This window comes from Dermacentor variabilis, chromosome 3 (genome assembly GCF_050947875.1).
Source record: "Dermacentor variabilis isolate Ectoservices chromosome 3, ASM5094787v1, whole genome shotgun sequence".
Taxonomy (NCBI): domain Eukaryota; kingdom Metazoa; phylum Arthropoda; class Arachnida; order Ixodida; family Ixodidae; genus Dermacentor; species Dermacentor variabilis.
The window spans coordinates 179,086,794-179,097,108 of NC_134570.1; the positions used below are offsets into that span (position 1 = coordinate 179,086,794).

Sequence of the window (10,315 nt, forward strand, 5' to 3'; positions counted from 1 at the left end):
AGTCCGGGGGTGCCGTCTACGTGAAGCAGAGGCCAAAGAGGCGTGTTGCCTCCGCCGGGGGGCCTTAAAGGTCCGAACACCCGGCATCGGCTCAACCCCCAGGATCCCCCTTTCCCCGGACACGGCTAAGCCGCGCACGGCTACACGCGGGAGGGTCCAACCCTCGTGTGCTCGGGTACGTGGTGTCGCAACACACCAAACGCCTGCTGACGCAGACGCCCCTGCGGGGGTCGCGTCACGAAACTAGAGGGTTTGCTGAGGCTGTGCTTTACCCAAATGACAAAGCAATATCAGAAGCAATGGCATATGGGCGGACGCATGAAGACTGTGCAGTGCAGTCTTATGTGCTGCTGATGAAAGCCAGAGGCTACACTGTTGAAGTGAAAAACACAGGGTTGCACGTGCACAAAGAATATGGATTTGTGGCAGCATCGCCCGACAGAGTTGAGAAAATTGATCAAGAAGAGGGCTTGCTTGAAATCAAATGCCCATTTTCCAAGAAAGGAATGACTACTGAAGCAGCTTGCGAAGATTCAAGGTTTTGCTGCAAGATGGTAGATGGAGGGGCTGTTTTAAAGAAGGACCATGCATATTATTTCCAAGTGCAAGGCCAAATGGCTGTTACAGGCCACAAGTGGTGCGATTTTGTCATTTTGACTGAAAACAGCCAGCCTGGAATGCCTGCTAACATCCATGTGCAACGTGTGAGCTTCGATGAATCTTTTTGGCAGCAGGATATGCTGCCTGCCCTCCTGCACTTTGTAAAACATGCACTGGTTCAGAGATTGTGACTAAACGTGTGATGAGGCTTGGGAAGCTGTACTCTTGCAGACAGTGTGTGTCTTACAAGAAATTGCAGGAAGGTTTTTATGTTTGTGAACCTGTAGATGAGGGCCTCACTCTAAAGATCAGAAAGCTAAAGTAATCTGAAGTTTGGTGGGGAAGGTTTTTCAAGTTATTACAACATTTTGTAGTATCGCACATTAGATGAAGCAATTTTGGGGCAGTGATTGGCACACTGTAAGATAGGGAGACTGGAGGTAGCAAGGTGGGTTAGCTTAATTTGAAGAAGAAAATGCAGCAGCTGTGCACACACAATGATAAATGCAATGCTACGAATTAATAGAGCAGAGTAGCTCAGAAAACAATTTGAGGTTTATAGTATCCTAGCTAAAATCAAAAAGTGCACATAATGCGAAGGAAACAGCAAAGTCATGTTTTTGTGATGCTGTATTACTGTTGCTTGTGTACCGTGATGACACGCTGATTAAAAAATCTAGGATTTCACAAGCCATTTAAATGTTTCAGCTGATGTGTGCTCTGTATATGTCACAGGATGTTGTATCTGCATGTCTTAGGGCAGCACGCATGACAATATTCCTCGGTGCCATAAGTGTGCCTTCTCTGAATAGACTGAAAATAAAACAACTTGAATTTTACACTGTTTTCATCAATTTATTTCCTCATAAAACAGTAAAATCGCAACACAGTAGTAGCAGCAAAGAAACAAAAACAGCAGTTTGTGCACTGAAACTGTTTTCTGTGCTTCTACAGCCACTTCATCTTTTATGAGTGGATTCCTAAAATTGCTGAGGAAGCAGCACACTTCAAACACGTGGTCAGCAATATCAATCATGGAAATTGGTAATGGCCGGTCAAGTACACGAAAACTTTTCACGCGTGCAATAGCCCGGTCAACATGGACTCTTGCACAGGCAATGCGCCGCGTTTCATGGACTGCAGCTGGTGGCATCTGTTTTTGATGACGCTTACGGAATGGTGGTCGGTACACCGTCACTCCAGGTGGTATGTAGGGGAAGGTGAAACCTTTTTCCACCATGACTGCATCTCCTTCTACTAACTCGTCGAGCAATCCACTGCTTTCCAGGATCGTCGTGTCTGACACTGACCCACCCCAAAGGCGGGAAACAAACGCTATGTATCCATCAGGAGTGCACCCCACAAGCACCTTGTATGTATTGAAATGTTTGTATGCTGAAAATGTTTGCCTTTGGGCACTTAGCCACTATGATCGCTGAATTCTCACTTCAGTTGCATCAAGAACCAATCTTGTGTCCGCAAAGTCACGAAATGACTTCGGCAGGTATGGTTGCAAGGCTTCCCGAGAAGGTAGCGTAGTAAGTTTTTTTAGCTCTCGTTGCAGCAGATTCACCCATGTGGTGAAGATGCGGCTAACCTGGCTTTCACATATTAGGAAGTTGCGTGCTAGCTCTGCACCACCTATTCCTCCTCTCAGCCTAAGCAATGTCATAAAGAACTCATTTTCCAATTCACTATCTTTTCGATGGCCACGGAGGCCCTTTTCGCCTTTCTGGTTCAAACCCCAGTATACCATTTCACTAGCAAGGGTGTTTAGGTAGTCCAGCAAGCTTTGGAAAACTGCAATGTTTGGAAGTCCAACATAATGCATGCATTTGCTTGGATCACGCAGTATTTTTACTGTGAGAAGTCTTGACTCTACCCTTTCAAGCTTGTTTTCAAGCCTTAGGTTTCTTTTCTGAAGCTGGATAGCAAGTTCCTGCAGTTCACCAAGAGTGCGCTCCATGCGTCTCACGTAGCCACAACTGCACTGTTGACAACTGCATTCTGGCAGCGGTACCTGCAATGGCTTGGTATCTGCATATGATGGCAAAAGGAAACAGACTGTCACTTTCACTCGGGTAGCAGAGGTGCTGTGATAGAACATATTGGTTGCCTGGTGACAATCACTGTTTCCATAGCCGTACTGCATACGGCACAGGAATCTTAAGAGTGTCATACAGCGGTGGTCACGTCTCGATGGAGGCAAAATGCAAGGGGCCCGTGTATTGTGCTTTGTCGGTGCACGTTAAAGAACCCCAGGTGGTCAAAATTTCCAGAGCGCTCCACTACGGTGTCCCTCATCGCCTGAGTCGATTTGGGACGTTAACCTGCACGAAACCAATCTAATGTTGACCTATAATAACCCATGCTCACTCCGCTCCGGTTAGAAAATAATCACCGACCCAGCTTTGTTTCAAAGCCAAGCATAACGCTTGCCAAGGTCCACTAAAAAAACGGGACTAAAATGCTGAAAGTGCAGTTTCATGCCAGTGATTTTTGCAGTGAGTTATGGAAAGGAATTATAGGTGTAGTGTTAAGAGACAAGAAAAGAACAGGAGGGGTCGGGGAACAAATCCGTGTTGATGACGGCTTGGTTGAAACCAAGAAGGCAATATAACCGACGGGCATTAAGAATAACGGACTCATTCGAAGGCATGGCAAGCATAACAGGGGGCGTCGAATGTTAGGTGGGTGGATGAGATTAAGAAGGTTGCCGGGATAACAAGGCTGCAGCTAGCACACGATCAGGTTATTGGAGAAATATGGGAGAGGCCTTTGCCCAGCAGTGGGCGCAGTTAGGTTGACGATGATCTTTGATGGTGTATTTCTGTATTATTCACAGAAAACTCTTGTTCATGTCGAAAATAAAGTGCAGTGTTATATAATACTGAGAAAAATTCCAGGGAGGATTAAAGTAAACTTAACACAGGAAACATTAATGTCAGGTTACGAGTCATAATACCTATGCTACATATACCTGAATGTCTTTATACTGACGTGGTATAGTGAGCGAATACCTTTAGTGGTTTCCCCTTGAGCCGGTGATGGGGATGCAGGCTGTTGCGTGGTGGTTAGTAGCTCCGGCTGGGCTGCAGATGTATTTTCATTCATGCCAGCACCTGCAGGATGAAGTGAAAGAATACCAAAACATTTCCATAACTAGTCAAAGTCACTACAGGGAGAACCTTTACAACCTTATAGGCTTTTTTGCTATGTGCTCTTAGTAACTATAATGCTAACGCTGAGCATATCGTGACAGCCTTTTGCTGTTGCGGTTTAATGTATATGTACCTTTACTGGCCTTCCCTTGGTTCAACGAAGGGGCTGTAGGTTGCTGTGTGGCAGGGAGCTGACTTGCTGTGTTCTTGCTAGCTTGCTGCTTTGTAGAAGCAGCACCTGTAATGAAGTTTCATGATGGTTAGAAAAAATCAACTAAGCCTTTAGAAAAAGTGTACAAAAAGCAGGTAAAGAATGCACAGACAAACAAACGAGAAAGCGCAATGCCAGGTGCCTCTAAAAATTGAAAGACCATGATCCACATTGTCGTCACCGTTGTGAACAAACACAAAGCTGTGTCAAAAGTACACACTCAGTGCGCACCGCCTTGCAGCGGTCCAGACCAAATACAGCATGCACATCCCCATCACAAGCTACATGGTACTTACATGCTCCCGTCGAAAAGCTCTAACACTTGTTAGTGCGATAAGGGGTACTAATCCGCCACGGTAGCTCAATGGTTAAGGTAAGTCTGCTGTAGTCCGAAAGACAAGCGCTCAATCACGACATGAACGGGCGCGTTTCAATGAAGATGAAACAACGCGCGTCCAAGTGTTCGAAAAGAGGACACGTCAAAAACGCTTTAAACCAGCACTCCTCACTACAGTATTTCTCATACTCCATAGGTTGCTCCAGGATGTTGAGCGCGAAAACGAAAAAGTGGTAACTTGTAAGGTCGCTTCTCAAGTCCAACGCAGCACTTCACGCTCACTCGATTAGCGTAAAATGTCCGCAAAGCGCACAGCAAAACAATAATTTCGAGCTGTACGTTTTCATTTTTAACAGGTCTGCAGTTCTTCAATTTCGCTAATCTCTTGTTACTTCTCCATTTAAAGGTATTGTTGCAGCGTTCCGCGCGGCTTCTGAAACTCGCCGCGCTCAGTCGCGCGTATGCGGTTGCTGGCTCACATCAATCCCTATTTCAACCTATAAAAACGAAACAAGTACATACGAACTGAAACCTTGCATTCACCTTGGTTTTTCAGCCAACGGCTGTGCCGATCCGCACCAGCCTGGCCCGGAGTTCTCGTGTAGCAGAACATATTTGGCACGTAGTCGGGATGATTCTTAAAAGTGGACGGCCGCCCTGCAATTTTTCAAAATATTAGCAAAACCAGCAAAGCTGTCATAACTGCAGAAACCAGCGCAAAAGGACACGGCTTAGAAATGCGACATGGACGGAGGATTCGGATACGCGGAGCATTCGTACGGGTGGTCATGCCAGATCGTTTTTCACCTGATCGATTCTGTTTACGCTGGCGAGAAGCACAGTAAACTACCTCGCTCAACAGCATGCATTGCTCAAAACATTTCGCATGTCTATCAAGTTTGTTTTAGCACTTACCTGTAATAAAATACGCGCTGCAAATGCGTGAATCTTCGCTCGGCTGCCACAACGAACCGTCTTCATTCTTCCTTTTTACCGCAGCAATCCAAGCATCTCGCTTCTCGGGATACAGTTTCGCTGACGGAAATCTAAAAAACTTTTACCGTCTCTTTGCCGTAAAAGTAATTAGTACAGCCATACGCGACGCAGTGCGCTGGCATTGTGCCGAAACGTGCAGCCCGGAAACCCCCGGGCTTCTTTCGCGCATGCGCAGGAGGTTTGCCGCAAGTTGTCTATTCCGTAGGATTGGTTTTATGATGTGCAACTTATTCAATGTTTGTGTATCCCACTCTGCTTGCCAATGTTTCCTCAATTTACGGCGCAGAAAGGGCTTTAGGTCTGTGGCAGAAATGGGGATATTTCCATCTGTGTCGCTAAACCTCACTGACGTAGCGTGTTCGTCAGCAGCTACGTTGCCTTTCATACCTTTATGGCCAGGTACCCAGCATAGGATAATCGTTTGGTTGCACATATATGCGGAGCACAACAAGCTATACAGCTCATTCAAAACGGGATTCTTATGCTTTCGTAAGCTAATTAGGGCTCTCACGACACTTAATGAGTCTGTAAAGACAACAGCCTTAGCGACATTTCTGCGCCTTTTGTTTTTAATAGCCGAAAGTATAGCGTATGCTTCTGCCGTAAAGATACTGTTGTGTTGGTTTAGTGGCCCAGATGTTGAAAATGAGGGCCCAAGAGCTGCTTAAGCAACACCAGCAGGAGACTTCGAAGCATCTGTGTAATATTCGTCACAGGAATACTTCTCTTTAATTTCAATAAAATGTGGTTGTCTGTGAGCCTCAGGTGCTTGTTTCGATAATTCTAAGAAATAGATGTCACATTGGATAGTTTGCCACTCCCAAGGCGGTGGAAGCCGAGAGGGGGCCATTAAGACATTCTCTAAAAGAGAGACCCCTGTTTTTTCTGACGGTGCTTCCAAAAGGAGGGAGAGAGGAGGCCTAGTGGCCGGGCGGTTACGAAACAACCTAGCAGTGGACAAGTCGCATATAGTAGAATGACAAGGATGTTTAACATCTGAGCTAACTTTCAGGGCGTAGGAGAAAGTTAAATGTGTCCTTTGGTAGTGCAATGACCATTCGTTTGATTTGACGTAGAGACTTTGCACAGGGCTAGTCCTAAAGGCGCCTGTAGCAAGGCGGATACCTAAGTTGTGAATAGGATCTAGCATTTTCAAAGCGCTAGGTGCAGCAGAATTATAGACTATTGCTCCGTAGTCACGCCGTGTTAATATTAGACTTTTGTAAAGTTTTAAAAGGCACCGTCTGTCGCTTCCCCAAGATGTACGTGAGAAGAGCTTCCGCATGTCCATAGACTTGAGGCACTTTGATTTCAGATACTTCAAGTGTGGTACAAAAAGTCAGCTTACTCTCTAAAATGATTCCTAGAAATTTGTTTTCATGGCTCACAGACAGCCGTTCTCCATTTATATCTATTGCGGGGTCTACGAGTATGCCTCTCTTGTCAGAAAACAGGACGCATGTACTTTTTTGTGGGTTTAGTTTGAAACCGTTTTGGTCAGCCCAGTTAGATAATTTATTTATGCAAAGCTGTACTTGTCGCTCGCAGATACTTAGGTTACATGATTTGAAACCTATCTGGATGTCATCCACATATACAGAATAAAACATAGTATGTGGTTTCGCAGTCTGGATCGAGTTCATTTTGACAATAAAAAGAGTGCAGCTCAGCACACCACCTTGTGGAACACCAGCCTCTTGCGTAAATGGACGAGATAGAACGTTACCAACTCTAACACGGAACGTCCAATTGGAGAGGTAACTCTGAATCACGTTCAGCAAGCTGCCTCGAACTCCCATTTCAGACAGGTCACGGAGGATTCCAAAGCGCCAGGTTGTGTCATATGCATTTTCCATATCTAAATATACTGACAGGAAGAACTGTTTGTGGACAAAGGCATCACGGATATTTGTCTCGATGCGGACGAGGTTATCTGTTGTGGATCTACCCTCTCTAAACCCGCACTGAAAGGGATTGAGTATCCTGTTGCTTTCAAGAAAATGGATGAGGCGACGGTTAATCATCTTCTCAAATAAATTGCACAGACAACTAGTCAGAGCTATAGGCCTATAACTGTTGGGTGAGGAAGGGTCCTTGCCCTCTTTGAGAACAGGGATTACGATTGCTTCTTTCCAGACAGAAGGAATGCAGCCGGCAGCGAACATGGAATTGAAAAGTGACAGTAGTGTTTTTTGGGGTTTCAGGGTGTAAGTGTCTGATCATCTCATACATTATTCTGTCACTTCCTGGAGTGGACTTGTTGCAACAGTTCAGTGAGGCTTGGAACTCAGCCATTCCAAATGGACGATTGTATACGTCATTGGATGCGCCTTTCCCACCCAGAGTCATCTGTTCTGCTTGTTGCCGGAATTTTAGGAATGTATCTGTGTAATGAGATGTGCTGGAAATGTGCTCGAAATGTGCTCCTAGACAGTCAGCCTGGCCCTCAAGAGTATCTGTTTGCGTGTTTACTAATGGTAGAGGATGAGTTTCGCGGCCTTTTATTTTGTTTACTCAGCTCCAGGTTTTCTTTCGTCTGTATATGAATTAATACTAGAGATGTATTTTTGCCAGCTTTCCCTTTTTGCAAGGCGGCGCGTTCTTCTACCTTCTGATTTTATTTTGTTGAAGCTGATCAAGTTCTCGGTAGTTGGGCAGTCGCGAAGGCGACTCCAAGCCTTATTTTGATTTTTGCGGGCTTCCTTACACTGCTCATTCCACCAAGGAATACGTCGTTTAGAGGGTGATCCATTCGTTTCAGGGATGCATATTCATGTAGCAACAGTTATAAATGCCGTCAAATATGACACTCTATCATCGGTTGAGGGAGTACAGATGTCATCCCAGGTCAAATGTGTCAGCTCTCTGTATCGTTTCCAGTCAGCACAGTCGACCTTCCAACAGGGCAGATGTGTAGAAAACTTATCGCTTTTTGTTAATTTTAAGATAATTGGGAAATGATCCCTCCCATATGGATTTTCGATCACGTTCCACACCAGGTATGGCACTAGTGTACTTCATGTTACGCTTAAGTCAATAGATGAGAACGTTTTGTTCGCCACGCTGTAGAATGTGGGTTCTTTCTTGTTTAGTAGGCATGCATTGGAGGATAAAAGGAACTTTTCTAATAAGCGCACTCTCGTATCACAACGAGAATCTCCCCAGAGGGTGTTATGTGCGTTTAAACAACCTACTACAATGTAAGGTTCGGGGAGTTCTGCAATAAAGCTCTCGAATTCTGTTCTGGAAAGTTGATGGCTCGGAGGAATGTAGAGAGAGCTAACTGTGACTAGCTTATCAAATATTGCGGCTCTGATCGCCACTGCCTCAAGGGGCGTTTGCAAATATAACTGCTGGCAGGCGATACCCTTATCAACTATAATAGCAACACCGCCTGACGAAGCGAGAGCGTCACTGCGATATTTGCGGTAAATGGCATATTGTTTGAGAAAGTTAACATGTGAAGGATTGAGGTGTGTCTCTTGCACACACAGCACCCTTGGAAAACACTTGCGAAGGGGTTCCTTAATGTCATCAAGATTGTGTATTAGACCTCTCATATTCCAATGCATTACCTGTGTGGCCATATTGGAAGTGTTTTATAGTGTGTGTCAAGAGATATCACTTACGTTGGCTTAAGGGACCTTTCCAGGCCCCTTGATGCGGGGTATTTCTTTTTTGTTTTGCGCGCTTCAGGGAGCAACGCTGTTCCTTCGGCGTCTCAGACGCCGGAGAAGTTTTTGTTACATCCATCGCCTCGTCAGAGGCGCTGGATGACGCCCGCTCGGCGGGCACGCGCGGGGGTTTTTCGGGCCTGTCTGCACGAGCAGTGGCCCTGGGACCGGCAGGCTCGGAGGTCTGCTGGCCCTTCGTGGTAGCGGGCGGAAGAGCCGTGGCTGCTCCCGCCAGGGGGGCTGATGGCGTAACCGCCGTCACACTCCGTGTGACTTGAGCGGCCGCCTGAAGATGTAGAGCTGCTCCCCGGCGCGCCACATCGGTGTAGGAAGTTCGTTAGTTAGTTTGGGTTTAGTGGCACAAAGGCAACTAAGGCCATGCTGCGCCAGTCACAAGACAAAATAAAACGGAACGTTAGGGCAGGTAAACGTGTATTATATTATAGTTCGTGTAAATTACCACTTCTTTCTAAAAAGTCGGACAGGTTAGGAAATGGCACTAGGGGGTCATCTGCTAGTAATAGGGCAGGGTGTAATGGAATGTGCAAATTATACAGGCTGTGTAAAAACCTGCGTCGCAGCGTATCGATGAGCGGACATGTTATTAAGATGTGCATGACTGTAAGAGCTTCATTACATTTTTCGCAAGTTGGCGGGTTTTCTTTTCGGAGAAGGAAATTGTGCGTCAGATGTGTGTGTCCAATTCGAAGTGGACACAAGATCACCTCGTAGAATCGTTGCTGGTGACTGCATGATTTCCCCTCGCCAATTACAGGTTTAATTAGATGAAGCTGGTTGCTTAAACAATTGTCCCAATCGCGTTGCCATTTTGACGTCAAGGCCTTCCGAATCGCATTGACCCTGTCTTTATATGGAAGTGCTGTATTTTGAATGTTTTTGTACGCTGCCATTGATGCGCATCTATCCGCTGCTTCGTTACCCAATATTCCAACATGGCTTCGTACCCAGCACAACTTAATTGATCTGCCATATTTGTTTGACGAAAATGCATTCAAAATATCGCCAAACAAGGGTCCACTTTGGGATTTCATGTGTACAGCCTTCAGTACCCTTAATGAATCTGTGTACATGACAGTGTTTTCAAGTTTGTCAGCAATGATCTTTTGAACTACCGTCCATATTGCGTACACTTCGGCTGTGTAGACAGAGGCATGCTGAGGAAATCGAATACTTGTTTCCCAATTTTCTGTTACGGCCCCTACACCTACGTGTTTTTCCGTTTTAGAGCCATTAGTATAAAATTATATGTAGTTTATATACTTGTCTTGAAGAACGCGGAATTCTTGTATAATGTGTTGATGTGGTGTGTCTATTT

General features: G+C 45.6%; 1 long non-coding RNA gene and 1 pseudogene across 1 annotated transcript; both read right to left on the reverse strand.

Moving 5' to 3' along the window:
* The window catches only part of LOC142574926 (uncharacterized), a 40,765-nt pseudogene extending 38,199 nt beyond the window's left edge, over positions 1-2,566 (reverse strand).
* A 16-nt stretch (positions 2,567-2,582) lies between these two features.
* LOC142574343 (uncharacterized) lies at positions 2,583-3,974 on the reverse strand. Its single transcript, XR_012826502.1, has 3 exons — positions 3,895-3,974; positions 3,621-3,722; positions 2,583-2,637 (listed from the first exon to the last, which is right to left on the reverse strand). It is a non-coding gene; the product is annotated as an uncharacterized LOC142574343 (long non-coding RNA).
* Positions 3,975-10,315: the final 6,341 nt, after the last annotated feature.